Source organism: Hibiscus syriacus, unplaced genomic scaffold (genome assembly GCF_006381635.1).
Source record: "Hibiscus syriacus cultivar Baekdansim isolate YM2019G1 unplaced genomic scaffold, ASM638163v2 tig00111132_pilon, whole genome shotgun sequence".
In the NCBI taxonomy this organism is placed as follows: Eukaryota; Viridiplantae; Streptophyta; class Magnoliopsida; order Malvales; family Malvaceae; genus Hibiscus; species Hibiscus syriacus.
Window position 1 is genome coordinate 651,095 of NW_024062992.1, and position 26,676 is coordinate 677,770.

At 31.8% G+C, this 26,676-nt stretch overlaps 1 pseudogene; it reads right to left on the reverse strand.

The window, feature by feature from the left end:
• Positions 1–8,884: 8,884 nt before the first annotated feature.
• LOC120154575 lies at positions 8,885–10,716 on the reverse strand (annotated as a pseudogene).
• Positions 10,717–26,676: the final 15,960 nt, after the last annotated feature.

Sequence of the window (26,676 nt, forward strand, 5' to 3'; positions counted from 1 at the left end):
CTTGCCAACTAAACAGATTCTACAATCCACAAATCTCCTGCCGAGAATTATTAATTCATGAGCCACACTTAGGAGACTTAAGGGATTACTTTAAAGAACCAGTTGACATGGTTTTTAAACACTCATTCTCACCACACACGAATAAAACCATGGAGAAATTATCTGAAGCAATCATACAGAAAGCAAACAGTGGTCGACACCATGTTGAATTTCAACCTAAACATTAGATTACAAGACTTGTATGCAAAAGAGGATTTCAAGACTACAAGAAATCAGTTCCTACAAAGAAGAAACCTCGACTAAAACGCATAAAGACACATCACATTGATCCTGGTAAATGTTTCACAAGTTTTCCTTTCAACACATCTAAGTCTCTTTCTCTTGGATTTTCAGATTCGAGGACGAATCCTTTTGAGGAGTGGGGGAATGATACATGCACCAGAGTCCATAATACATGCTTCTTTGGACTAATGTTTCTACTCGAACCTATTAGAAGAACAAAGTCTCGAAGATTCAAAGTATATCTATTCGGTAAGTATAATGTGAATGAATCATTAAACGATTCTAATGTTGCTCCCTTTAATGTTTCAGATTCGAGGTCGAATATTTTTGAAGAAAAGGAGGATGATACATGCATCACAAGGCTCACATCAAAGGAAGAAGTAATAACTCTTCCAAATGATCCACTCGTCCAAGAATTGGAAAAGAAGATCAGAATAGAAGCAGACTTATGATAACTTTTTGAATGGTATCCTGATCTTATTTAGTCAAGATGTCTTCTGGAAATACGACCGTATGTCTCTTATCTTTCCAACAGTTCTTGAATCACATCAATCCGATATTGGGAACTCAAGATATGGCTATTTTACTGAAGATAGTGCATGCAGAAAATCCTATACGGGATTAATACGGGATTTTGTAAATATTACGAATTTTCAATATTTTATTGATTATTTGTAATATAACTTAATATAGGATGATGCATTATCTTTTAGGATTAGATTTATTATTTTATTAGGAATTAAGGTTGGGTTAAAAATATTATCTTTAGTTATTATTATTTTATTAGGAATTAGAGTTAAGACATGTTTAGTTTATTATTATTTTATTCATTAGTTATTTAGGACCTTTAGAACTCATCCCTTATATAAAGGAGGCTTCATTAAACTTTGTAATTCAAGATTTTTTTGATTAATAAAACAACGAGAGTTCGTTTTTGCAAGTGCTGATTGCCTTGTGCCTTCGAAGCTTCTTCTCCTTGAGTTCTTTCAAGTTCTTGTGAGGGAGATTAATCTTCACACTCCAATTTGCTTTTTCATCGCGACTAGGAGGGTTGGTTAGAGCCATATTACCGTGTTTGCCTTTTCATTGCGACTAAGAGGGCTCGATAGGACATTATCCATCGATTTTCCACATATCCATCCACGTCATCAATCATCTGTACCGTTCACCTTCATAAGGGAGATCTTTTGATTTCTTGGTTATCTTATTTTATTTGCAATTCCTTTATCTTTTCTTTATCTTATTTTAATCTTATTTTTTTTATCTTGTTTCCAGCACCAAAAAGAAACCCTAAAAAACCCTATCTATTGCCTCCACCTTCCCCATTCATCCCTTATTGTTCTTCATCGAGTCTAGATCTTTTCTAGGTTTGATTCTTCAACAAAAGCAACGTTCATCAATCCGCCACAGCTTCCCTATCACTAACACTATTAAATTGAGTTAACATATACACTACATCACTCTATAAGTCTCTTTTGGAGAACATAAGTAAATCATTATACAACTCCTCGAAATCTTATAGACATCTTCCAAACACAATCTCTATGTCATCTACTAAAGATATGATGACAATTCCTGACCTTCTACATATTGCTCTAAAATGTTTTTGTTACATAACTCTGATTCAAAATCATCCATGTTACTCGATTGATTCTTATTTTCCTTGTGGTTTACATACACATTGCTCATCGGATCCTGAATATGAGGTATTCATAACTAAAAATTGGCCACTTGCCTAGAGAAACTAGAAATATTTGGCTCTCATGGAGAGCACGCCTCATAAAACAGAGATTTCTCGCAACCACTATCTGACATAAGGATTTTTTGACTTACATATTGTACCCACGATTGCTTGCCACCACTTTGCTATTCACTAACGGTTAACACTAGTCAATTGATGTATTACGTACTTGACCTCCTCTTGAATCAAGAACTAAAATCTATAGTATTACATAGCACGATATACTATTAAGTGTTGTATATAGCATGGGCTCATATACCAACAAGAAGACATCAAGGATGAAGCTTTGCCCACCTAGCTAAATCACTTACTATTCCCACAAGAAGGCATCATGGTGTATTCGGATGGTTCACTACAGCTCGAGACTCACACCCTATCTTATAAATTATGCCCTTAGTACTTAGGGTGAGGCTCAAAACTAATGCATCGAAAACGTACACCCGACTAGACTTTTCCTCATGAGTACTTGGGGCATTTGCGCCCAATTAGCGACTGAAGTGCCATAGAACTAACTGAGATATATCTTAAAATTTCTAGCAACCAAGTTAATTATCATATTGGCCAGAGTAACTTAGTATTCTTAACACTCTCGTGAAGACCTATACCTCCAATCCTGAACTTGGAATTACTAAATCTCTGTAGGTTCAGTCACACGAGCCATTAAACAACGATGCAAAAATATCTTTATAGTCTTATATCTAACTTGACAACCCATAATGATGCTCTTACAAGGAACACACAATGTAAACTTTGTTTATTCTCCTAAGGCCCACCAACTAGGCAGTTGGATCCTCACAATAGGGTTCTTTACATGAATACATTTCATACTTAGTTCACTTAACATAAAAAAAGAATACACCCACTTATGTTTACTAGAGCAACATAAAAAACTGAGATAATTGAACACATACCTGATATCTCATATGCAACATCAACGTCATGTCCCTACCTCATTGTGATCTGAGAAGTTAGATCGCACGTAATCGAATCGGGAACAGGTATATCCACTCATGTACTCTCTACCTGAGCATAGAACTAATGTCTCTGTGGGTAGACTCTTTGCCATACTGAGCTACTAGATCACCCCCTAGGTCGAGCTGAAATATCGTCATCTAAACTAGAGCAATCCCTCACTATATGCGTCAAGGATCCAAATCTATGGAACTTCTAAGCAGTTTAAAGCATTTTTTTCAATGAATGTTTCCACAATTCTCATGCTCTAGATACCTCAATACTTTATCAAAGCCTCTTGAGCTTTCTACACATGACAGAGTTGACGGTTTCATTCGAGACCCTACTTCTGACCTTTGAATAGACTAGAGAGACAAAGCTAACCTCACAATTCTCTATTCACTTGGATCTTTGGCCCTCTTTTCCACTGATTACAATATATTTATTAGTACATAAGTCCTCATACTTAGGGTGTATGACTCTCATAATACTCTACACCCTCTCCACGTCCTTAGATTGTCGTGTCAACTCTAAAAATACCATACGTGGGTGCCAATTGCGCATGTGTATTAATATGAAGTCTCTTGAGAAACCTCTTTCACCTTAAGGACTCAGTAGCAACCAAATTTGGAGCATAGCAACCCAATCGCATAAAATCTCTCTCATACTCATACACTAAGCGATCTCCCTAAACCAATTGGGAGAACTACATCCTCAACCCATCCATGTGTGCCTCACTGATGTACTAACCTATAAACTTGTTCAGGAACTAATCCCACGTAGGAACCCCTAGCTAAGATGAAGCTTCCTTAAGGTCTTTATGGTATCTCTAAACCACTGATCAACCAAAATTGGATCATGATCACCTGAACTATAGAAATCAGTTTTTTTTACCTTATCAGTCTTTCTACTAGGAACTCTATTGGTACTAACGTCTTTAGGTGGTAGGCTAAACAATATGCACCCTAGGAATGCCTTCTATTATCTCTCTAAAATTGAAAGTCAAACCTCTAAAGAAGTTCACCTCTATGAATCACATACCTAACGGAACCCAATGATCATCTTCCCTATGTAAGAACTCATCATTGATGCTATCGAGATGAGAGGCACGAGTCTCTATCCTATCATCAAGGCTATGCTCAGAACTATTAGTCATCATAGAATTTTTACAGCACAGACAAAGAAAAGAAGCATCATCAGAATTCCATACTTATACGAGCACTTTTAATACCTAGGGGCATGTATTCACTGACACCTTACTATAATTGCCTACTGGAATCTAGGACCAACAAAATCTAACGCTTCAATACCACTAAATGCAACTCCCTAAACCCGATTGGGCCGAAAGTTCTACATTGGGCTACGATGAAATCCCTGATTTTTAAAACTTATTCATTTTCATTTTAAAATATACTACATCAAAATAAATACACATGATAATTATAAAACCCTTTTATAAATCATAGATTCGTAATACATTGTTTAAAACCAAAATAATAGAAACTCAGAGTTTGATAAGTCAAATACATGAGTAAGTTTCTATGAATACACATGCCCACTAAAGCTATAATATAGTACCTTGAGGCATGTGCTAGAAGTTCTGCAGCGACAATGCTCCACGAAGGACTCAAGCTAATAACCTATTGTAACTCTACAAAAGAGTTATCTTTAGAAATCTTTTGCACCTAGGTTTAGTTTGAACTTGAGTATTTTTAGGAGCATTTTAGGTGCATATTTGTTTAATATAACACATTTTGCATATTAAGGACTTCGTGGGTTAATTAGGGATAAATTTGATTTTTGCTGAAAAATTGTAACTAATGTTGTAACATTGTAAAAAATGTCAAACGAATGTTGTAACAATCGCTGCAACTCCAGAAGGTTATGAGAATATTCTAGAATGGACAACTGGCTTGGGCAGATGTTAATAGGCTGAATACCACCTGAAATATGGATTCATTTAATTGGAGGATGAAAATCTCCCCAAATCTATAAATAGGAGTAGTTTGCAATCTAGAAAGGAGGATTGGAATATTATTAAAATGTACTCATTTTCTACGTTGGTTCTTTGCATGCCATGGAAGCTTAAATCCCTATTAGGGATTTCTACAGTAATAGGAGAATCAACTGAGTAGCCTTTTATTGAGAGAGTGAGTGATTTGAATGTTCTCTAAACTTTGTGGATGATATTTTGGATTGATTATTTTATGTTTATTTTTATACTAATTTTTATGCGCATTTTACTTCATGATTATTAGTATAAATACTTTTAATTAATTGTATGGCATTGTGATTATTCTAGAAATAGATTTGATTACTTTGTTGTATACTTTTGACAACATTGGTATTGCTTAAGAGTAATGAGTATGTTGAAAAGGATGCAACCAATTAATTAGCTTTGTTAATACTTTGATATGTTTAATTAACAAAAGTAATTAGAGTATATAAAAGGGTCTTAATCATTGCTAATCACATAAGAGTAGTGTTCATTATTCACCTAATATAAAAAATTCAATAAATCATTTTATGTGACTTAATAGTTGACTTACTACTCTTTGATTTCTCTAGCATGACCTGGTGTTTTATTATCTTGATTTTATTCTCCTATTTGGCAAACCTTTTTGTATTGATTAAGCTTTAAAATCTACTGAAGATCATTTTCCTCCTTGTGGATTCAATACTCGTATATCTTTGAGTTACCACTTATTACTTAGGCATTGGTGTACACTTACACTTAAGCTGTAGCAATTTATCAGGAATCACATACGAACAAAAAAATCCAAACAATGAGCTTATAAAGTCCACAGTATAATTGCTAGCCTAGAGTAGTATTATGAGTCTCATAATCACAACCATTCTAAAGACAAAGTACTAAGTTTTAATTGTTCTACCGCTGAAGTAGGAGTCTCAAGCTTCCCCTAATCCTCTACTATGGGTCTCTCCATGAGTACACCTCTAATGGATCTCTAACCACAATGATTGTATCTATTTTGCATTCTCTAAATTTGACACATTGCACACTATTGTGCATTATTTGAATGCGACATTTGATACACTGTTGTGCATTATTGATGCAGTGCTAGTATTTGGCCTCACATAGCCATCACATACTAGTTAGCTGAGGGAACCCGATAATTAGAAAGCATCGATAAAATTCTCACTAAGCTGTTGAATGATCCCCTGTTCTCACATAACAATAAGGTAGGTCATGAAGGGGAACCTGGTGATCACATGACATCGATAATATTCTCGCTCAACTGAGGCATTGGCTCAGTCTTACACAGTCGTCAAGCCAAGCTCTAAGGATATCTGTTGTACTAGACTGATGCAACTGTACATGCATGACTGAGGGCTCAAGGCCAAAAAACATTGACAATGCCCCACGAGGACAACTGAGGTAGCCTAGCTACCCATCACTAGCAATGCCCACTGGGATAACTGAGGTAACCTCGCTACACACTAGAATAATTTGGCATATTAAAGTAAGGTCATCCCCTCACTAACTGCTATCTCTCTTGTCATTTCATCTAAAACGTTATGTAAGAGTTTATTAGTTTGTTATATCTATTAGTCTGTTAAACTATTATATTTTGGTCATCTAACACTTAAGAGCATTTTAGTAATTTTGTCTCTAAATACTTCTCTATGTGTTTAGTGATCTTACAATAATTATTGATTTTGCTATTAACTTACGGAATTATTTGCTAGCATGATACTTGACTCAGATTCATTACCTGGTAGTGATACTTTTGCCACTCTCATCACGTTTTCCCTCAATTCATCTTTGAATTTGAGGGAAGACTTGTGCATCATTGCTTTATCGATATTTACATGATACATGGTTTCTCTATCACATTATGCATATAATACACCATTGCACTTATAGATATATCTTTCACAATGATTCTTCTTTTGTGATCATTCGCTGCTTGCACCTTCAGGGGTATTTTTGAAGTTATTTATCATTAAGAGTATTTTGGTAATTTACGCTACCTAAGGTTGAATCATTTTATAAAATTAAACCTTTTTTCCAAGTTTAGTTATACATTTTATAGAAATCTATAGACATTCAGATGCGACTAATGATGTTTTGAATCTTTTGTTATTAGACAATGTTGATACTGGAATTGATACTTGTATTGATACTAGAGGGGCAGTATTAATACTCCTTCCTCAGTATCGGTACTCCCTACTAAAACTACATAGAATTCATCCCAATTCATCCAATATTAATATTGTTCATCCAATATCGATACTCGAACTCAGAACTACCTTATTTAAGCTCGGGAAACACCTAAAAATCATCCCTAAAGGTCTTAGTTTGGTCTCAAATCATGTGTTAAAGCTTAGGGAAGCTACTTATGATCATAAAGTACAATAAAAACACATGTTTTATATTAAAAAATGTCATTTGTGGCCTAAATCACGCATAAATCATAAAATGCTTAAATACTAAAATCTTAACAAATCTTCATGCTTATGAAAGCCTTAACATTACAAAGGATTAAAAATACACTACCTTGATGGTAAAATTCTGAAATAAAGTTCCTTTTGCTAGCTACCACTCTCCTCCAAGACTTAGATGATAAAACCCCTACTTTCTCTAGCAAAACAAGAAACCCAAAACTTGAATCTTTAAAACAAGGTTGCTAGAGAGATTAAGGACGAATTTAAAGATTAAAGTGAGCATAAAGAAGATCAAGGAACTTGGCCTTAACTATAGCACTTGGAGAGGAAGAGAAGGAGGAAGAGAAGTGAGAAGGGAAAAAATAAAGAGAAAAAGATGAAATGAGTTATAAAAGCTCTCATCTTTTTTTAAAAAATGGAAAAATTACACTATTGGTCCCTCTTCATCTTTCTAATATGTAAAGATCTCCTTTTCTGATCAATTGGGCTAAAGTCACGACCAATTAAGCCTGTACTGGGCCAACTGACTTTAATTCAAACCTCCAGACGGTCCACTTACCTCTCTAGTAAACCCAGAACTACTAACCCAAAATTTGAGGTATTACAAGTCATATTTTATGAGCTTACTCCTATTTTAATAAGTTATAGATTCGTTCACTTATTAAGAGAAGAATTACTCATCCCTCTATGTATTGGTTTTGGATATGTTCACTAGTACTTAAGTAGTTAATTTTATTGTTAAGAGAAGAATTACTCATCCTTCTATGAATTAGTTGGAGATTATTAGTAATGCAAAGTGTGAGAGTCTATTTTTAGGGGGTGAGTTATCATATTTAGGGAGTGATAGGAGTGGATAATTGTTATTTGATAATTTTTCCCTATACTACTATAGAATGAAAAGTTTATCTCCCTAATTAGAACATTCAATTAATGGTTTCAATATTTCTTCTCAGAAAAATTTCATGTGGAAGAGAACAATACAAGTAGATTTCAATTTCTCACTTCGAAAATACAAAGTTTGAAAGGTTGTGTTAACCTTATGGAACAACGTTTACTTTCAACATTGCCCTAACCTAAATAAAATTACTTTTAAAATAATAAATTCTACCATGAAAGAGTAAGTCGTATTTTTTATATGCTATTTCATTGTTACTTACTTATCAATACTATTGACATTGTTTTATTGCATTCTTATTTTCTAACAATATTATTACTTTTTACTTAAGGAACGCGTTCAGAACTATATTTTTAGAAATATATTTTATAAAATGTTCATATTGAAGTATATCTGCATTGCAATTGTATTAGCATCGTTTACCAGTTCCCATAAAAGCATAACTTGTCATTATAAATAAATTGTTCAAACTACATCAAACTTACTACACATTCCAATAACCTATATATGAAGATTTAAATAAACACAAAGCTACAAATATTCTATCTCATTTAGGTAAGTTAAACTTTTTTTTGTTCTTTTGATTTGGGTATTTGAGCATCAAATAACTAAGCCAGAATCCACATGAAAAAGGTCATACATGGAATCGCTGCCTCCCTGCATTTAACATAATTTTTATTTGCTTTTTCTTTTTTGTAATGAAATCAACATATAGAATGTATCCATACCCTAATAAATATGCAGAGCTTTCGATTACACGAAGAGGAGCTTCATTTCCGATCAATAGTTTCCGGATCGGAGACGCTATCCCGATTATAAACCCAACAATCTGCGCATACGATTACGATACGTAAAAGAAATATATGAATATGAGGGAATTCAGTTTTAGCATACCGTTGCAACTAGGGATTTAAATCGCGGTCGCGGTCACGTTTTCGAAGAGCACTGCTACCGTTATATCGCGGGCATAGCGGGCACTATTACGGTGATTGCGGGTGTCGCGGTCAAATAAAAGCATTTTCGGAGGATACCACTGCCGCTATATCGCGATCGCAGACCGCTATTTAAATCCCTGGCTGCAACTGCTGTTGGTGCAAACACTTTCTTTAGGTCAACCTTTTTCGAAATGCTCTTCATTCTCTGCATTATTTTCTTCGAAGCTGACATCTATATTAGAAAAATCTTTGTAATTGGTCCACCGAAAGTACTGGTGAGATGCATTGGATTAGTTGAAGGAAGAACAGCTAATTCAGTGAAACTCCTGGGGAGTGTTTCAGAAGTGGAACCATTTTCCGTTTCTGTATTTACGCACAATTGCAGGACACCAAACAAGTACGACCACATATAAATCGCTCCAATCTATATAAATGTCATTCAAATCATAATTATTATATTAAAAAATTAACATAAATTTCATTTCTTTGATTAGAGATAAAAAAGGATAAATTTTGATGTCCAATAGTCATAAGTGATGACGGACAATGCCAATTTGAGGTGATGGTGATGAGTGGCAACCGATGGTGGGAGACTTTAGTTGAATTTAGGGTTAAATTGATGTTTTCTTTAGAGGTCCAATTTGTATTTTATATAAAGTTAAGGGGTCAAATTAAAAATGAACCTTTTTTAATAACATATCTTATTATAAAACTAACAAAAATTAAGATCAGTGACAAAAATACAATAGTGAGTGACATAAGTGATAAAAAAAACTTAAGATTAATATTGAAAAACGAATTAGAATGATATAATACCGCTAATGAGAGTGAAGCATATGGCCTAGCATTCATGGAACAAACAGATGGATCTCCAAATGGACTGTTAGACTCCTGGCACATTGCTGGAACCATAATCAGCGGCAAAGTCCCAGTATTTCCTGTTGAAAATCCATGGTAAATTTAAATAATCCAAATAAAAAATCAAAGGAAAATCTAATAATATAGTTATTGATATCCGCAAATCCATAATGTTTAAATCTGAAAGAATAATAAATCAGGTGAACCCACCTGCAGAGCAGCAACCAATGACAATGCCCTGAAGGTGTTTAGGAGTTTTAGTAATTTTGATGAGAAGCCAAACCAGTATCGAACCCAAAAGGTATCCCAGAAAAAAATTGCAGAAAGGAAAGAAAAAAACAACAAGGTATGGAACAAACAATGTCATGAAACTTTGGAAAGTGACCGTTTCATCTAAGCTGGTCACTGCAAGTGCAGGACTTAACACGTGGAATATAATCTATAAATGACAAAAATAAAATGTTAATTAGTAAACAAATAGAAGAATTACAGGGGGGAAAAGGGGTTGGTTTAGATGGAATTACTTGGTTCAAATGGCGGTTTGGCTCGGGCCCCAAGAGATTTATTCGATCCAAAGCCATGAACAAGCCAACTCCAGTTATCAAAATTAATTTGAGAACGGGCATTAGTCCCACAATGAAGAGATTTAATTGTTGGAAAAATTGAATGAATTGTTATTTGTAACTAATTAACTATAAGTCATGTCACTTGGTGAATGAACTTAATTTTTGGTTTAAAGTTGCATCCATTCAATCATATCTATTCAACAATTCTCTTCATGAAAAGATTAAATCCGCTAGTTAAGGCACAATTAGACACAACATAACATAAGTTACAAGACACAATTCACAGTGTTGAATTAGAAAACACTTAGAAAATTCCTTCCAAATTCGTTCTTTCGGATGATGGAGAAATACAAGATTGTGTTCGACTGATCACTACGGTTGTGCTCGCTGTTGTGATTGTTTGTTGTTGTATCCTTGGAGACCGATGTCCAACGTTACTCAAAGCACATAGGAGAGGACGAATTTGTCTTAAGGAAATTGTTCATTCCGGCCTCAACTAAAATTCTTCTTCGATTTATCTTACTCTACTCATCATATTCAGTGTCTACGTACGAGTGAATAAACCACGTTCCTCTATTTTAATTCTTTATTTCTTTTGCTTCATTTGATTATATAATAATGTTTATTTATTATTATTATTATTTTTATCTCGGATTAACCATTTTGTCTAACAATCTTAAGACATATTTTATATTTTATTTTACAATTCTAATCCGAGATGAACTTTATATGTAATTGGTTGTGGCAATTTGCGTCATTGAAATTCTCAAGTGGAATAAGAAAGAACATTCACGTGTGAAAGACTCTCAGAAAATCAATGGATATTTATCTTCGTGCTCCAATCCTTGAGGAAATTGGAGACGCTTAGACGCAAAAAGTAAGGTCTCATTAATTAACCTAGTGTTATGATTCTAGAATCTTTTGCAAATTCAAAGAGAAGAACTTCACGTGATAAGATGCGATGCACGCCTTGTCTTAGAATAATAAATTCAATGCGTGTTGGACACGAGATTTTAGGACGTGTTGAACGTAAAAGCCAATTTACAAATCTATAATTTACAGGATTAAGACATGTGTTTTCATGCCCACTAACCTTTGTGAAATGAAGAGACACGTTGGTTTGAGTTTGCAGGTTGCAAGTTGACATATCAAAACAAGTTCAAAAGTAATTTGCATTTGTATGCAAATTTATTTGCATTCACATACAATCTTTGATAAAGATATTACGTTGTAGCATGATAAGCGCATCAAACCTTTTTGGATTAAATTTCTTCAATTCAAGTTTGGCACTAGCATTTTTCTTTGTGCTTGCGTTTCGCTCTAACCCGAAGGTTGATTGTTAAATTCTAATTGGGAATATTGGAATTTTGATCAAGAAATCAAAAATGTATGTGTAACCATTCAATATTTCTTTTATAATATTTATACATTGAGATTATACTATTGTTTCGGGTTTTATTAAATTCCCACCGAACAACAGAAGTTAGTTCTGTTTCGAGAATTAATTTATTAAATTCTCATCGTTTAACAGAAATTAGTTATGTTTTGGGTTTTATTCCCGTTATCCAACAAAAGTTGATTTTATTTCAGATTTTAGTTCTAAATCCTGACATTTAACAAATTCAACAAAATATTGTTGATTGTGAATTTATGTTTCGGGTTTTAGTTTTACTAAATTCCCGTCGTTTAACATAAATTATTCAATTGTTGAATTTTAGTTTTGACTAAAATTAGTTGTGATAAATAAGGTATAGAACGAAATTATGATATGTCTGTGAACAAAAATCTAGCCTATAATTCTGTTTCAGGATTTTAATCCTGTTGTTCAACAAAAATCATTTGGAGGTAACAACATTGTTATGAACTTTGTATTAGAATTTTAATTTCTAATTAAATTTTGTTGTTCAACATAAACAAATGGTAAAACAAATTGAATTAACTTTCAATTTATTGTTGGAATATTTACAAATTTTGGTTACGTGTTTTAAATGAAACAATGGTAACCCCACTGATTCACCTAACTCGTGATTTGAAATGTTGATTCCTATTCAGACTTTAAATAAAATTCAAAGATGTCATTGGTTGTGAGCCACAACGAGAAGCATGTGAAATTCATGGATAGAATTTCAAGACATAGTGACATAAGATGTTATATTTAATCATGTTGAATATGGTCAAATATAGGATGATCCTCCTATTCATAGAGAGGATGAGATAAACATTGTTGTCATTAAAGATTGAAAGCATTCTAAGTTTCTATGTCAGAATTACATTTTGAATGGATTGCCAGATACACCATATGAAGTTTATAACATCCATAAGATTGCTAAAGAATTATGAATGACATTTGACCATGTTATGAGTTGTGGAGGAAGCTATTTTATTATCAAATTACCTTTAAATAAGGTAACTTAAAAAATAGGCGAGACACCATATGAGTTATAGAAATGTAGAAAACTTTCCTACATTTACATTAACATGTGGGGGTGCCTTGTATAAGTATAATGGCAAGTTGAGACACATACATCGTCGACATAATATCATTAAACAATTGATCTCAACTAGAGTTATATATATTGATTTTGTAAGATCAAAAGATAACATTGTAGATCCGCTAAACAATGAGTTGAATCGAGATCAAGTTGATAAACATCGAAATGAATGTGACTAAAGCCCATTAATATTTAAGGCGCTATGTGAAGAAAAACCCAACTTAGTTTACTGGAGATCCCAAGATCTAAGTTCAATGGGACGACCTACTTGCATAGACCTTGTGAGGTCACTGTGGGGGTTCTTATCCCTAAGTTCATTCCTATGATGAAAACAGTGACTAAAATGTGGAAAAGGTTAATTAATGCTTTCAATGACCATTGTATTTCTCGTTGAACCGAACAAAATAAGTCACCTATGTGAGAGTGAAGTTGATCCGCTTCAAAGAGACTATTGGGGCATAGTTCTCTAAGTTCTTGCAAAACCATGAGAAGTCCAGGGGCTATATGGACATATCCATTAGAACCAAATTCTTGTCAGTGAGATATTTGTGTGATGTATGTCATCGCTTACACCAATGGCAGGACAATTCAAGTCATCACGACTACTGGACAACCTGTAAGGTAAACATATTTTCACAAGGGAAAGTTCAAAGGGGGACGCCTACCTATCTTATGCAAATATCAAACGTATAATATATCACCACATCGAGTCAGTATTTTAACCGTCAAGTTCATTCATGTGGGGGATCGTTGGAAAAATTGAATGAATTGATGTTATTTGTAACTAATTAATTATAAGTCATGTCACTTGGTGAATGAACTTAATTTTTAGTTTAAAGTTGTAACCATTCAATCGTACCTATTCAACAATTCTCTTCATGAAAAGATTAAATCCTTTGATGAAAAGGTTAAGCACTTTCATCAAAAGGAGAAGTCTTTGAATTAAAAGGTTAAGTTCTTTCATCAAAAGGTCTTAACCTTTCAATCCATTTCGTCTCCCTATATATAGGCTAGTTTAGGCACAATTAGACACAAGTTACAATACACAACACAACATAAGCTACAAGACACAATTCACAGTGTTGAATTAGAAAACACTTAGAAAATTCCTTCCAAATTTGTTCTTTCCGATGATAGAGAAAGGCAAGATTGTGTTCGACTGATCACTACGGTTGTGCTTACTGTTGTGATCATTTGTTGATGTATCCTGGGAGACCGACGTCTAACGTTACTCAAAGCACCTAGAAGAGGAAAATTTCTTTTAAGGAAACTGTTCATACATGCCTCAACAAAAATACTTCTTCAGTTTATCTTACTCTACTCATCCTATTCAGTGTCTAAATACGAGTAAACAAATCATATTCCTCTATTTTAATTCATTATTTATTTTGGTTCATTTGATTGTATAATAATATTTATTTACTATTATTATCATTATCTTTATCTCCGATTAACATTTTGTCTAACATTAAGAACCCCATTGGCCTGAAAAATGGACAAGATATTATATAATGTTTTCAATTCTTTTAGCAGCAATACGAGATCATTGTTGCAACTCTGAAAATTGAATATTGAAATCCAGATAATTTATACTTGTATTACAATTAAATTTTAGGGTAAGAACAAAAGGAAAGTATGGGTTAATATTTTATCAATTAGTATAAAAAATCGAGTTACTCAAATTTATGAATATCATTCAAATTTCATTTAATTTTTTAAAATTCAATTTATGAAATTTGAGTCGAATAAAATATATAATATAATGATAAAATACTAATATAAACAATTTAATATAATCATATATTATATATATGACTAAGATCCAATTACATTAACATTAGGAAGTGAGATGATATTCACTGGAAAAAGCAAGAAGTTAATTTTAGTCTTTGATTTCCACTAATCCAACGATCCTAATAAGGTGTCAAACTAAAAAATTTACACTAGGTGTAAGTAAGGATGGGTTGAGTTTTGTCAGGTTTCTGGCCAACCCGACCTAACCCAAAAATTATACACCCTCCACCCATAATTGGACCCGACCTGGATTTAGGGTGACTTCACATGCCCTAAACTCGACCTGCTTTTTTGAGATAAAACTCAAACCCGACCTAAAATAAATACATTTATAAAAAAATATTACTTTTATTCAATAAAAATAGGGTCTAATTGAAAAATAATATAGAGAGATGTATTATTACATTTATCCCTAGAGATATAATGTATAATATTTATTTTTTGGGTCGGGTCAGGTTAGATAGTTTTTACTCTAAATCCGAACATGACCCGAAAATATCCTCTAAAAAACTTGACTCGACCTGAACCCCTTTTTTTTTTAAAATGACCTAATATAAGGTCAAGTCAAAACCCGTAGGGTTCGAGTCTCATGTCCATCCCTATGTGTAAGTAGATTTGTAATGCTATTAAATAAAAAACCATCTAAATTTATTTAATATATTTATAATGTTATCTTTTGAAAAACAAATTTTGAGAACAAAGAATTGAGAAGAGTATAAAAGAGTCAAGTAAATTGGTGGGAAGAAATGTAAAAAGTTACAATCAAATGACTAAATTGAATAGAATATAAAGTTAAGATACTAAATTGAAAAAATACAAAGAATTATTATCAAAAAGAATAATTGAAGTTACATATGTATTCTATGGTGGTAAATGATTCAAATTTAGTAAAAAAAATAAACTTAAAAAGAAACATTATAAAGTTGATAGACTCAATAACAAAAAGAATAAATTTGTTGTTAAAAATAAGAATTGAAATGTCGTAGTTATTATACATTGGTTGAAGAATCCTTGATTTAAATTTGATTAAAAAATTTTAAAATGAACGAAAAATTAAAAATAAAAAAAAGTTAAGGACCGAGTAGCAAAACATTTACATTATTTAGGTTTAGATCGAAATTACATCATCTAAATTTTTATTTTTTTGATTATTTAAACTTTAAAAAATTAGATTTTATTCGGACTTAAAATTCGAATTAAAAATTTAATTGACTCGAGAAACTTAAAATAAAAATATTAATTTTTCGAAGTGAATTGAATTTTGTTTTTTTTTAAATGTGTTAAAAACACATAATGAGATATATGTTTCGATGTAAAAATAAATGTAATATTGTCATAATTAATTGAAAAGGTAGGTAACAGCCATATAGAACATCTATACGCATACAATTTGTGAAGAGGAGAATTCCGGAGAGCGTTTAGTATGTAGCAATGCGTTTGGTGTCCTTAGAATATATAGAGAAGGAGACCAAAATGTGGCATGTATGTCAAATTCGAACAGCTCATTCCATTAGCTAAAGCAGCACAAAGCAAAAGGGGTGAATGTTGAGCATCTAATCAACATTTTAAACTATAAAATTAAATGGCAATTGAGTTACGGAAGTAAGTAGATGTGTACGTAAATCTCAGAATATTATTTGTATGCCATTATTGTGTTTATTATATTTTATATCTATAAAATTATTTATAATTAGTAGATATTAAGATATTAAGATATTAATATAATGATTGCGATGAGTATTTTAACTACTAAAAGTTATAAAATAGTCTTTTGACTATAGAATTTTATTTTGTTGAGTCTATCGATTATTTCTATCGATCATTAAAAGTTATAATATTATAATATGACTATTCATATATTATAAACTCAACTTTTTTCATTGAAAAATTGACGATCGTCTGAACTAAATGTTAACTTGTTGACTGTGATATAATAAAATTTGATCGTTGAATCGTTTGAGTTGTATAGTCGTTTGATATTTTAGTATTATATTTTATCATATCTCAGTTAGGAGATTAACATCCATCTTACAATTCCTTCAATTTTTAACAAAAATGACGAATTTGGAACATATCAATAATTAGATGATTATTTTATAACTTTTAATAGTCAAATAACTGAAAAAACAATATATTGTAGTGAGGGGACTATTTGTGTACTTTACCCTAATCTATAGAATATTCAAGAATTGATAAGCATGCGATTCTACTTAATGGTCACTTTAGTGAGTGAAAAACAACAAAGCTGAACGTCAGACGCTTTGTTTTTCTATAGGATTTCAAAAGAAAGAACGGACAAGACGAAGAGTATTAGGTGGGGTTTGTCTAAGGAAATGTGGACTAATATACCGCTAAGAAATTGTATGACCGAAAATTTAATAAGATATTTAACAAAGTCGGTTAAGCTCTACCGGAAATGTTGACTAATGATAATGTTCTAGGTGGAAAACATGAAGAAATATTAAAAAAAATTACAACCGAAAAACTTTGCTTATCGGTAGATATCGATATCTTGCACAGAAGTATCGATATATATAGTAATATATAAGAAAGTGAAGAAAATCTTTTAAAAGTAGACATGTATCGATACATTTATAAGTATATGTAGAAAAGTATATGTACTTTAGTAATTTAAAAGAATTGCAATAAAAGCGTCTATAAAATGTCAATACCTTAGACACATGTATCGATACATAACAATATAACAAGTTGAAATTTGAAAAATTCAGTTTCAAATTGAAAAAAGAGGTAACAAATTTGACAAAATTAGTTGGTAATTGACAAAATCGGTTTCAATTTGACAAAACCTGTAAAGAGACACCGGAATTGTTGACAATATCGATACTTTTATAAGTATGTATACCAAAGTATAAGTACTGTAGGAATTTAAAAGAATTGCAATAATAGCGACTAAATAGTATCGATACCTTACACACATGTATCAATAAATGACAATATAATAGGTTGAAATTTGACAAAACCATATTCAATTTGACAAAACCGATAAAGAGATACCGGAATTGTTGACAGTATCGATACTTTTATAAGTATGTGTAACAAAGTATCAGTATTGTAGGAATTTAAAAGAAGTTAATAATAGTGCCTATAAAGTATTGATACATGACAATATAACATGTTAAAATTTGACAAAACCGGTAAAGTGCTCCCGGAATTGTTGAAAGTATCGATACTTTTATAAGTATATGTACCATAGTATCGGTACTTTAGGAATTGAAAAGAAATGAAAAAAGGAAAACGTCTCCAAAGTATCGATACCTTACACACATGTATCGATACATGACAATATAATAGGTTGAAATTTGATAAAACCATATTCAATTTGACAAAACCGATAAAGAGATACCGGAATTGTTGACAGTATCGATACTTTTATAAGTATGTGTATCAAAGTATCGGTATTGTAGGAATTTAAAAGAAGTTAATAATAGTGCCTATAAAGTATTGATACATGACAATATAACATGTTAAAATTTGACAAAACCGGTAAAGTGCTACCGGAATTGTTGAAAGTATCGATACTTTTATAAGTATATGTACCATAATATCGGTACTTTAGGAATTGAAAAGAAATGAAAAAAGGAAAACGTCTCCAAAGTATCGATATCTTACACAAAAGTATCGACACTTGGGGAATGGTATTGATTAAATATAAATAGGCGTAAATATCAAGTATCAATATTGTATATATAGGCATCGATACTTTTATTGCAGCATGCTTCTCAAACAATTTGCACACAAAATGTATCAATACACATATATAAAGTATATATACTTTTATTTACGAAACCTATTACTTTAAATTAATATGTAAATTTACAATGTAAATGGTAAATGTCTATCAATTTAATGATAATAGGCGTAAATTCCAAGTATCAATACTTTTTATATAGGTATCGATACTTTCGATCTAAACAACACCAATACTTTCAACACAAGTATCGATATTAAACCAATTAACCGGTTAGGTTAATAATATTTTACCGATTAAATTATTATTAACCTATAAACAAACCGGTATCAATGTTCAAGTATTCAGTCGCGCTTTGTTTTTATTCGGTAGGCGTGTTTTTTTGTCTTAGTTATTTAAAGTACAATAGGTCATCCATACTTGTATCGAAATATCGCTCCCCCAAAAGGCATATATCTCTTCCACTCCAAAGAATACCACCATTCATGAAAATTGCATCATTCAAGTTTCTTTAAATATCCCCTCCATTAGAGACATTTCTTGCAACTATTACGATAAGATTTACAGGTAAATTTATACAAATTTTTCCCTAAATTAGGGTTTTAGTGATTTTAGGATTCGAAAGTTTTTTTTTTCTAAAGCGCTTGTATTTCATGTAACAACCTATATATCCACTCCTAAAAATGGCTCCAAAACGTCTGAAATACAATTCTTCTCAACCTAAACCTTCTTCTTAACCAAGGTCTTCTTCTCAGGTAAGATCTTCTGATCAAATTAGATCATTTGATACAAACAACTTTAGAACTAATAAAGAGAAAGAAAATTTTTATCAACATTTCAAAGCAAGAAAGATTCGTCCCGAACGTGTTATAGACATTGATTTATCTTCAATTAAAAATATAAATTTGATTTTAAATAGATATTTACAAATTGGGGTTGGCTTGAATTTCTTGGTATATAACCAAAATATTTCCCAAACCTTGTTCTAGTGTTCTACAATAATGACTCATTCCACCATGAGCCTAATAGGAAAAACATCATCGAAATTAATACTCATGTTATGAGGAAGGATATATATATATATATATATATATATATATATATATATATATATCCGAAATCTATTACTGTGGGTATAGGTGTCAAGAATAAAGGGGATTCCGGTGAAACTAATTTAGATCCTACAATTAAATGTGTGGATAGAAATAGCCCCATTCACCTAGATGTGGAGACCAGAGTGTTTCACAAAATTCTCACTTGGTTTATTGGGCCTTTCGGTAGAAATTTTCCATAATTTGAGATATCGATTATTGGTGGTTAGCGAAGTATAGCTCAAAAACTACTCCAAACATTGTACAACTGATATTTGAGACACTTGTTAATTTAGTCAGAAAGGGTGAATCCATTACAACTTCACTATCATATGGATGTGTCGTTAACCATCTATTGAAGAAGAATGAAGTGGATTTTTTGCTTGACTGCCCTGACTGCTTATCTCGGAAGATTGACATGTTATCCATGACAAAAAGTCGGATATGAATTTATTAAAAATGTAGGTTGGACTAAAAAAGAAGGCATTGGAGTAGAACAAGAGAAAGAGCAATTGGACCCCATTGACAAGACGACCAACAACCGATGGAATACGCTCCGATGGAAGAGGCTAGGGATAAAGAGGATATTACAATGAAGTCATTGATGAAGTACATGGTTAATTTTCAGGAGCATTTTGATTCTCGTGTGGGGTACATTAATGACCGAATCGGGGAAATACGAGCCAATATTTCATCATTGTGTAATGAAGTCTCCAACTTGCATAACAAATTCCGTCAACAACATCATACGAGTTAGGTAATTTATTATTTATGTTCTAAATATTTACATGTTGTAAAACGTGTTTCCTTTTCTTATAACAGTGATGGAGAAGGCGGTGGATAACCAAGTGTTGAATGAAGAGGATGACATGACAGATGATGATGATGAGGATGAAGATCCAAACAAATATATGGTGTCTGCAACACCACTGGCAATAAAACTTATAATTTTTTTGTCAATGGAGTCATTGCCTACTTTTCAAAAAATACCAAAGGTTTTAAATTTGTTTATTTTTATACATTATTTTAACATATAAATGTACTATATTAATGTAATTTTGTTCATGTTGTAGATGTTATACTGAGACCAGATGTATATGAATTTCTTCATTTTTGTTTAGAAAACTTTGTTGTTGCCATTTGGTCTTCGAAGTTGAGGTAAGCACTATTAAGCTATTGAATTACTATAGATAAATGGATAATTTACAATTGGATGTTTCTCATGGTAATTGTTAACAATTTCAGGCATAACATTGATCGTGCACTTGACAAACTTCCTTTATTGTCTGACCACTTTATATTCATTTGGGTAAGATGCATATTTTTTACATTGCTTACTTTTATTTGTTTATGATTTCTACAAATTTATGTTTAACTATTTCTATAAACAAGATCAAGGAAACTGCAAAAAAAAAAGATGAAGTAACCTACTATAAAGATCTGAAAGATGTTTAGACTGCATATTATGAATACAACCCGGGAAATACATTGTTGGTGGATGATTTAGAAGAAAAAAATTATTATAATCCAGTAAGTTACATGTTTGTCATATGTTCTTTCTGTTAAGTTATATGTCGATTCATTTGTTCATTCACAATTTATGTATTTATATAGCAATGCAGTTACATATGTTCACATCCCTTTGATGCTTCATCTTTGAATGATAATGCTTTAGGTATGACATAAATTTATGCCCACTTATGCCAAATTGGTTTATTATTACATTATTGAACATGTTTAGTTGACTAATTTCAATTATTTATATATTTCCTCAGCAAAAGGCGGAAACATCCGCTAGTATTTGGAAAAAACTTTGAAGGCGCCTAATGTTTCGAACTTTGTTAGAAATAACCTTTTTTCGTCAGTTTAATTTCTTTGTGTGTGGACAATTAGAACATGCTTAATTTATTTAGTAATGACATGATTGTTATGTATAACATTGTTTTGTATGTCTGGTTTACTTATATTGTGTGTATATTTTTTATCCATACATATATTTCATTATTTTCAATTTTAATGTACTCAAATATATCAAATAATAAATGTGTATTTTAATATTCCTATCCACAATACAACATATGACATACATAGTAAATATTCTATTCTGATGGGCACTGTAAAGAATCCATTATAAGATGTGACTTTCTTGTTTTATCTTCCATTCGCGTGACTGTTTTCTTTCTATGACTCAACTCAGCTTTGAACCAATATTGCATGTGAGTCTTTCCCCTCTTTTTGGCTTTTAACACATGTTACTTGAATATTAGGAAACAATTATGCAGATTTCAATTTCAATTTTAATTTCAATTTCAATTTCAATTTGAGCTCCACTATAAATTTGCTTTGTTCCCTTCAAACAACAACATGCTCATTGTCTCGGGAGGTTCTGCTGCTGTGAGGAACTAGTTAATATATGTTGCGTTTATAATATCGAATGTCATTTGTAAGATACTTTTCTTATTAACTTACACAATTTTCATGTTAGCATTGATTAATCCTAATTTCCATTGTTTCTTTCATGCATGAAACTTCATGTATAGCATGACCATCATCATTTTGAGGCACAAGCTAGAAGATTATATATGTGAAGAATGTCTTTCGGATTGAATACATTTTATAGACGTAATGAAAATAGGCGTAAATAATGTAAACGGTAAAAGTCTACCAGTGTAATGAAGTATCGAAACTTAGGTAAATTAACAATGTAAACGGTAAATGTCTATCAGTGTAATGAAAATATGTGTAAATAACAAGTATCACTACTTGTTATTTAAAGCTATTTTCATTATACTGTAATACTTTTATCCGTTTACATTGTTAATTTACCTATTACTTTAAAGTAATAAAGCACCTATCATGTATTCATACTTACGTTTCTGTATTGATACCCATACTATAAGTATATATATTTTAAATTTGAGGATTGTTGAAATATCAATACTAGTTATTAAAGTATTATACAATTATTCCAAGTATCGACAATATTAATTTTAAAATATAAATTAAATGGTAAATTATTTAAAACATAACTAGTTAAAATAAAATAAGCTCTACCTATTACGTTAATCACCTATCGGTTTGTTTAAATATTTACTAATAATGTAAACGATAAAATAAAATAGGCACTACCTATTACGTTATAATACCTACTGGTTTGTATAAAAGGTTACTAATAATGTAAACGATAAAATCAAATAGGTGTAAATGTCTAAGTGTCGATACTTCTCATGCCCGTACCGATACTTTTATTCCAGTATGGTTCTCAAACAATTTGCCCACAACAAAGAATTGATACTCATATATAAAGTATCAATAATGAGAATTTCGAAACCTATTACTTTAAAGTAATAATTTACAATGAAAAAGGTAAAAGTCTACCGGTATAATGATAATAGGCATAAACATCAAGTATTGATACTTTTTATCTCGGTATCGATACTTTTATTCCAGCATGCTTATCAAACAATTTGAACGCAAAAAATCGATACACTTATATAAAGTATCGATACTTGGAATTTCAAAACCTATTACTTTAAAGCAATAGGTAAATTTACAATGTAAATGGTAAAAGTCTATCAGTATAATGCTAATAGGCGTAAACATACAGTATTTATATTGTTTATATCAGTATCAATACTTTCATTCCAGTATGCTTCTTAAACAATTTGTACGCAACAAAGTATCGATACCAATATATAAAGTATCGATACTGGTAATTTCAAAACCTATTACTTTAATGTAATAGGTAAATTTAAAATGTTAAGGGTAAAAGTCTACCGGTATAATGATAATTTGCGTAAATTATAAGTATCAATATATTTTACATCGGTATCGATACTTTTATTCAAGTATGCTTATTAAATAATTTGCACGCAAAATGTATCGATACACGTATACAAAGTATCTATACTTATAATGTCACACCCCAGTTTATGGGTCAAATTATAAGTTTTTTTAAACTTATAGTCAGTTTTAAAAAGTTGCAAAAAATTCAAGGACCCAACCTTGAATTTGTCTATTTTCTATTGTCAATGAAAAATAAATCGATAAACCCCCTATTTTAAAGAACAAAAAACCCCAAATTTCCCCTAAATCCCTAGCCTGGTTGAACCCTCCCCTTTTAACCCTAAATTCAACATCGTTTGACCACCGTTGTTGTGCCCCGCTGCCATCATCAGATTTAGCATATTCGACTACTCAACCCTACCTCCCACTACCCTGTATTGGTCGTCGTTCATCGTGATCAAACGATGGAAATCTCGTCAAAATCCAAAACCTCACTGCCTTGATTTTCCTCCTTTCTGATCATTACAGCCGCCATTTTACCTCACCGCTGCCACCATTTGACTCCCCATATGATTCCGATCTAAACCCAGTCAACACCGTCATATCATCACCGTTCTTTCATCGATCGTCAGTGGTCATTGTCCAATAAACTTTGAAGTTTGTTTTGGGTCTATTCATAATAACTTGGTTTACATGCCAACATACTACTTTACATAATAGAACATACTTTACAAAATATTTCTGATCTAAACTTTGAGCGGAGATATGCTGCTCTGCTGATCCGAAGCTTAATGTTCTGACTTTTTCACACCTACGTGTAAGACACTTACACGCTAAGTCATAGACTTAGTGAGACATGTAAATACATAAAGTAAACTAACAAATGCATGAGCATCTTATATAATACACATTATACTTATATACCTATTGAACTTATCATTAACATGCTTATCCTTACTTATTTCCTTGTCATTAATTCAATTCTATCATATGAGCATATATCTGACATGAACATATAATATAACTTCAAAACACAACAATACATGAATAATTACTATGATCATATCATACACAACCACGTAGCATCTCATATCACTATTACATATATGCACTTGTTACCATTATTATCATATGATCCTAACTTATCACTTATACATGTCACATATCACATATACCATTTCACGAGAAACACACATATCATTATATCAAATTATGTATTCTTATCAAAGCCCATGCACACTATTGAGAACTTAAGGTATGAGAGTACATAGAGGTTGTGCACATATGTTGTCACCACAGCTCGTATAATTCCCACTAGGGGCACATAAAATTTGTCCCGTGGGACCACTATGTCCCGAATGACCACATAGAACCCTCGACTCTTGGCATGCCAACTATACCTATAGCTCTTATAACACAAGACATGGTCATTATCTGTTATATCATTTCAAATCTTCACATAGGCACATAATTTACTTTCACGTAGCATATTTCAATGTAATTCACATTCATGTATCACATAGTTTTTCACCTTTACTTGTATTCTTTTTCACATAGCTCATAGTCATGATTCTTATCTCATAACATATATTCACACATATACATGTTCTCATATAATCCCTTCATTCAATTATAACATTTAACCTAGCTTATTACACTAACATGTATTCACATCACTAATTTAATATACATAGCATATCATGTAACATTCTTATAAAAACACATATGAGTTATATCACTTTCACATATATTTTATCATATATCTTATCTCTTATGATCACATAGCCTATTATTATACATACATGCATTTACATAGTTCACATATAAAGATGCATTCAATAATTAGACGTATACATTTACTCATATACAATACATCTAGCACCATATCATTACATGTTTATGCTTCAGTACCCATATCACATAATATCGGAATTAGACTTATCGCAAGTCTTAATTCCCTAACATAACGTACACTTAATATATGTACTCACCAGATCTCAATAAACACTGTCAAGCTCTTGTTCTTTCTTGCGAATCTTACTCTAACGACCTATCCAAACTTTGCTTTCGATCGATATCTACACGATTAAGAAAATTAATGAATGTTGATATTTGAATTACCAAGCTAACTGAAAATTCACTTGCGTTTAGTCACTACACAAATAGTCTAGAATTAATATCAATCTCATCTCAATTATATCGAATCATAATATCTTGATATGTAAGAACCATATATTTCATTTTATACTTGGGGGTATCGATACACTCTCAAGTGTACCGATACACAAATAGCACTCGATGTTTGAGGGTATCGATACACTCCTCAGGGTACCGATACCCAAATGGCATTTGATGTTTTGAGGGTATCGATACACTCCTCAGTGTACCGATACACACTCATACAAATACACATGTTTAACTTATGAGGTATCGATACCTCTCCTAAGGGTACCAATACACTAGGCCCAGAATGGCCATTTTAACTCGAAAATTTAACACTTTGCCCCCAAATTTTACTTGTTAAGCCCTTCTTATGCCTTTAAACTTATCTATACATAATTAAACCTTCTTATAACACTATATCACTTCACCATTCCTCATAACTAACCATAATTCTTGAATCAAAGAATTTTATCAAATTTTCCATGTGTTTTAAATTCATTTCTATCACCTCTAACTTCTTAATTATATATTTGACAAGTCAAATTCGTCATTAGAACTTCAAAAACCTTTCTATATCAAAAGTTCATTTCTAAACTCTTAATAGAAATTCATTTATAATTCTCTCTGCTTGGTGTTTTAAGCTTATATAACACCCAATTACTCCAATCCAACCTATAAATTCAAGAAATTAACCAATTAAAATCAACTTACCTTTGGGAGATGGAGCCACGAGAGAAAGAAGAAGAAAGAAAGAAAGAAAATAAGCTTCTGGAGGTTTTCCTCCTCCCACACGTGTTATCTCTCTAAATAGGGAGATAAAATATCCTCTAAGTGAAATTACTATACTACCCTTATAATCATTTCATATTTACCTTTTAATCCAATACTGAAATATTCCTATTTAAATCCTTGAACTTTTCAATTTTCCTAAATTGATCCCCAAATTTCAAAAACAAATTCTCATTTTAGTCACTGACCTAGATTTTGGGATGTTACAAATCTCCCC